The following is a 6147-nucleotide window of genomic DNA, read 5'->3' on the forward strand; positions in this document are numbered from 1 at the left end:
AAAAAAAAATCAACCATCCCACACATCTCTCCCTTGCTGCTGTTTAGACACACAGCTTTGCCAATGTCTATCAACTTTGTTTATGTCAAATTGGGCAATTTGTCACCAATGCTGAATCTGCCAAAAGAAAAGTGGGTTTGATTGACAAGGCCCCAGGGCTCCGCTCTTCCTTTTCAACATTCCAGATGTTTAAAAACAAGTTGGATACACGCTCAGGAAGGCTCATCTGTGGGTGAGACATACAGGGAGCCTGGGGTGTGTGGTTTTAGGTTTTGTGGAGAACTCTGTCTCTAGGAGACACTGTCTTCTGGATTGACTCAAATTACCCTCCATTTTCAATCGTTGCCTTTCAATGGAGCCATCTGTTTTGAGGCCCATCCGTCAAGGGCTCTGTTGTGGTTGATTATTAAATGTATTTGCAGCTGGAGTTTTAAGAAAAAAAAAGACAAAAGAAGAGCATCTCGAAGAATGAAAGTAGAAAAGAGAAACAGACTTATAGAAGCTGCCGTGCTTTGAAATTGGAGGACTTAATTCTCCTGTAAGCCCAGCATTTAGGAGGCTGAGACAGGAGGATTGCCATGAGTTCAGGGCCAGCCTGGACTATGTAATGAGTTCCAGATCTATAGCATGAGCCCCTGCCTTAAGAAACAAAACCAAGAGGCCAGGTGTGGTGGCACACACCTTTAATCCCAGCACTCCGGAGGCAGAGGCAGGTGGATCTCTGTGAGTTCAACGCCAGCCTGGTCTCCATAGCGAATCCAGGCCAGCTGGGGCTACAGGGAGACCCTGTCTTAAAAAACCAAAACCAAGCAAACAAAAAAACAAACAAAACCAGGGCTGGAGAGATGGCTCTTGCAGAGGATTCAGGTTCTGTTCCCAGTACCCATATGGCAGCTAACATAACTCCAGTTCCAGGTGATCCAATGCCCTCTTCTGACCTCCACCAGCATTGCATGACACAGGTGCACTTACATACACGCATACACATGAAATAATTAAATATTTTTTTAAACCCCAAATAGGAGGGGCATGGTGCCACACGCCTTTAATCCCAGCACTCGGGAGGCAGAGGCGGTGGGACTCTGTGAGTTCAAGGCCAAGCCCGGTTTACATAGTGAGTTCCAGGTCAGCTAAGCATACAGGAAGACCCTGTCTCAAAAACAAAACAAAACAAAACAAAAAACAAAGAAAATAAATAAAAACCCAAAATAATGCTCCAAGCAAGCCTAGGGGAAAGCTGCCATCAGCAAGTGAGGAGGGAGGACCCGAATGAATGTGGCGGCCCTGGGACTCGCCATTCATCTCCCTGATTTTGCACTGCTATGGCAAAATACCTGACACATACAACTTACGAATGGAAAAATTTGTTTTGCTTATTCATAGAGTGCTGGAAATCAAACCCAAGGCTTTGTACATGCTAGGCAAGTGCTCTACTATTGAGCTACACTCCTAATCCTTGTTTTTCCAGTCTTGATATATAGTCTAAACTGCCCTTGAACTCTGGATCCTCCCGTCTCTGCCTCCTGCACTACCATGCCTGACTCAATGATTTATTTGAGCTCATAGCTTCAGTTCTTGGCTCTGTTGATTCTGGGCCCACAGTGAGGCGGAGCATCATGGCAGCAGGAGCACAGGGCAGAAGCTGCTCACCTCCTGGTGACAGGGAGCAGAGAGAAGGGACAGGGTCCAGTGATAACCTTCAAAGGTACCTACCCCTCCTTCCTCCAGCTAGGCCTCTCTTCCTAAAGTTTTCACTATCTCTCACGGAGATCAAGCCATCAACACACGAACCTATGGGGGACATTTCGCATTCAAACCATCACAATACCTAAGACCACTGCTTGCTTACCTTGGAGAAATTATTTCTTCTCTTTTCCCTCCCTCCATCCCTCCCTCCGTCCCTCCCTTCCTTCCTTTCTGGGATTCATTCATTTGTGTGTGTATATATACACGTTATGCGCACATGGAGGCCAGAAGAGAATGTCAGCTGTCCTCTTATTGGTCTACCTACTTTTTTGAGGTACGATCTCTCTCTGAACCTGGGACTTGAATTTTCTTGGCTGGATTGGAATCCAGCAAGGCCCAGTGATCCCATGTCTGTTCCCCTCAGAACTGAGGTTATAGGCATTCACAGGACATCTAGCTTGTTACATGGGTGCTGGGAGCTAAACTCTTGACTTCATGATTACACAGCAAGCACTCCTAACTGCTAACTGCTAACTGCTGAGCCATCTCTCCACCTTACTTTTATTTCCTTTTTTTTTGAGACAGGGTCTCCCTGTAGCCCCAGCAGGCCTGGAACTCAGTATGTAGACCAGGCTGGCCTTGAACTCACAGAGATCCACCTGCCTCTGCTTCCTGAGTGCAGGGACTAAAGGCACGTTCTACCACGCACCACTTTTTTTTTTTATTTTGATCTCTTTAGTTATACAGAACCATTCTGAGATTTGTTTTGTTTTGATTTATTTCAAGTCAAGCCTTGCATAGAAGAAGCATGTGCTAAGTGTATCCAATCAAGGAAAAAACATAATACATTGGAGAAACCCAGGCGTGCCTCCTGTGCTGGGGCATTGCCTGGGCAGGCCCACTGGGTTAATGCACCTGCTGACAAAATAGTGACACATGCAGAAACTATTCATCTATTTGGCAAGAAGGGTAAATTGCTCCCTGACTTCCATTCATTAAGCCCTGTGCATGAGCACTTGAGCCTCCAAAGTTATTTTTCACAGAGAATACTGTGGGGTTCCTTTATCTACTAAACAATCTTAGCACCACACTTCACAACCAGATAGGAAATTAGCATATGTTGAATTAACAGTATGTCTTGCTACCGAGAAAGGAACACTGAAGAATCTCATTATAATAAAGAGAACATTAAGGAGAAGGAAGTCCTGAATGCCACACGCCTTATTAGTGGTGTTTATTTTAGTCCTTCCAACAACTTCTCAGAGTACCCCATGTTTCAAAGGAAGCAAAGAAGTTCAGCAGATCATACAGCTAAGAAACAGGAAAAGACTTGAACCCAGGCTGGCTAAATGCCTCAGTCTAGGGTCTTTTCACCAGGTAAATTCCTTAACTGAGCTAATATTGGAAAGGGGAGGGGAGAGGAGGGGAGGGAAGGAGGGGGAAGGAGGGAAAGGAGGGGGGAGGATGGAGAAAGAAGGGGGGGAGGAGAGAAAGCGTGCATGGTGGTTTACACTTGTAATTCCAGCACTCAGGTGGTGGAGGCAAAAAGTTTGCCACTAGTTCGACACCAGACTTAGCTGCACAGTGAGACCCTACGGGTTTCAGAAGCCCAAAGGCTGAGTAGCTTAGAGGACGAGTACTTAACTAGCATGGACAAGGATTAATTCTGAGTACCACAAAAGCAAAACAACACAACTAATATTAGGAATGAGGAGCTACTGTTTACAGAGTAGAGAAGTATACGCCACAGCAGAAACTAGGGCCTGCAGAGACCCACCAAGGGGTCTAACATTTCAGTGGTGTTCACTCTTGGGGCTGTGCAAGTGTAGGGCAAGCCCTTACCCCCTTAGGTGTTGGGTCCTGGGAATCTCTCTTGTCTTGCCCTACTTTCAGCCCTGGGCCACCCCACTGGGTGTGAGGAACCTCCAGCCCTGCTGAGCAACATTCCCAGGCCTCCCTATGCCACTGTGGTCCCCAGACTTCTACATGATACCCCAGACAAAAAGTTAAGGATCAGTTGCCTGAGGCTGTGAGCCCATATTTGCCCTCTGACCCTCAGATCCATCTACCAGTGACATGGAGTCTGCAGTGCTTGTTCAATCCACCAAGTGGGATGCAATAAGACCTCATAGAAAGCACAGGGGCATGTCTGGGAAACTCCAGCGGGGAATGGTGAATGGCTCAGTGGGTGAAAGCACTTGCTGCGCAAGCCTGAAAACCTAAATTCAATCCCTGGAATCCCAGGTAGGGGAGAACTGACTCCTGAAAGTTGTCAAAGTTGTCACATATACCTGCACTTACACACACACACACACACACACACACACACACAGAGAGAGAGAGCATCATCATCATCATCATCATCAAAGTGGAATAAAAAAATGTAAAAATAATTTTTAAAAAGGCTAGATGTGGTGATACATGCCTTTAATCAAGCACAGGGTAGATAGAGGTAGGCAGATAGATCTCTGTGAGTTTGAGGCCAGCCTGGTATATATAGTGAGACCCTGTCGCACCACCCCACCCTAAAACCCCCAAAACAAACAAAAACCCTCTAAGAACTGTAGAATATTTTTGATTCCTAAACTTGGACAGAATAGAGCATTTGTTTAGCAAATGCTAGTCCTGGATTGATCTCCAACACTTCAAATTCCTAAGCTCTTTCCAAATAAGGAAGTGGTGTGATGGAGCGCTCAGTAATCCCAGCTCTAAAGGAGGTGGAGGTAGGAAGATCAGGAGTTCAAGGTCATCCTTGGCTATGTAGTTGGAGGTCAGCCTGAGCTACAGGAAATGCTGTCTCTAACAAAACAAATAGGATGTGATAGGGTAAGTTTCTCAGAAATGAACTGGTGTCTTGTTTTAGCTTTGGTTTGGTTTTGAACTTTTTCAGTTAGCATCTCCTCTGGTTTGCATGCTTGTACCTACTCCAAAATTGACACTGATGCTTAATCCCCTAATTAGTGTAGGGGGGGTATGTTAAAGTATGTGGTTTTAGGAGGTGACTAGGCCCTGAGGGCTCTGGTCTCATCAGTGTTAATTAGCACCCTTTTCAGAGACCTATCTTTTTCAGGAGGAAGCATTCAAGGTACCATCTTGAAGCAGACTGGCCTTCACTAGACATTGCACCTGCCAGCATCTTGACCCTGGACTTCCCGCCTCCTGAACCAGGATAAATAAATCCCTATTATCTGTAAATTACCCGGTTTGTGTTATTTTCTAAGAACATCACAAATAGAATAAAACAGAATCCATTCACAAAGAATGGCAAGTTAATTTTCTCTCTTCCCTCACAGGAATAGCTGCCAGGTATCTTAATTAGTGTTCAACTCATCACGTAAAACAAACAAGAACAGGGGTTGGGGGAGACAGTTTAATCAGTAAAGTGACGGGGTAATAATCCCAGCATTGGGGAATCAAGAATCGGTAGACCATGGAAGCTCTTCAGCCAACCTAGTTTAATGGGCAAGCCTGAAGCAGGTGAGAGACACTGTGTTAAAAAACAAGACGGTCAGGCGGCATGCATGCCTCTTCTGCCCAGGCCCAGAAGGGTGATGTGGGTGGACCAAACACCAGTCCTCCATGCCTGCCATTTTCAATTTTCAGAGTCTGTTGACTGTAATCTTGCTGCTTATATGAACATGTGCTTATATCCGTTCCTTGGCACCCAGCCTCCTGGACAGGAATAAAACTGGATTATTGGGAATATTTTGGAAGTGTGCCAGAATTGGAGTCCTTATGTTGCGGTATGCTGCTTAGTGATGGCCTTCAGCATCCTCTTCATGAAGCAGCTTGGGAAAATGCCAATGCTTAATGGCCATGAGATACAGTGTAAACAAGGACTTGCCTGCAAGATTATCTGAAGGAAGAATGGTTAACCATTTTATCCCTGAACATTGAGATAAATTTACAGATGCTGTTCTCTATTTTTATGTTATTGGACCAATGAGTTATATATTTAAGATGTAACCACTTACTATACAAAGAGTTTAATAGTCTGTAACAGTCAACCTTAGCACTGTCACTCCAAACTCCAATTTACATTCTACAGATATCATTCTGTTCTGTCAGGTGCTTGTTTTTAGTAAAGTATCTTGAAGGCACATAGTAGAAAACAAAATTGGTAAATTATACAAGTTCCTTGCACTATGATTTGAAAATGATGAGTCTATAGAATAAGACCTTTGGCTGGGCATGGTGGCACATGCCTTTAATCCCAGCACTCAGGAGGCAGGGGCAAGCAGATCTCTGTGAGTTCAAAGGTAGCCTGGTCTACAATAGTGAGTTCCAGGCCAGCTGGAGCTACAAAAAAAAAACAAAAACCTTTAAGGTAGTGGCTATTTTTTTAAACATTTATCATTTTTATGTGTATGAGTGTATTGCCTGCATGTATGCGAATGCACCTGTGTCGTGCAATGCCATGGAGGTCAGACAAGGTCTTTGGATTCCCCTGGAAATGGAGTT

At 44.9% G+C, this 6147-nt stretch overlaps 1 pseudogene; it reads left to right on the plus strand.

Moving 5' to 3' along the window:
* The first annotated feature begins 5050 nt into the window (after nt 1-5050).
* On the plus strand, nt 5051-5841 carry LOC103735605 (annotated as a pseudogene).
* The last annotated feature ends 306 nt before the right edge of the window (nt 5842-6147 follow it).

Source organism: Nannospalax galili, unplaced genomic scaffold (assembly GCF_000622305.1).
Source record: "Nannospalax galili isolate Female #2095 unplaced genomic scaffold, S.galili_v1.0 scaffold957, whole genome shotgun sequence".
NCBI lineage: Eukaryota > Metazoa > Chordata > Mammalia > Rodentia > Spalacidae > Nannospalax > Nannospalax galili.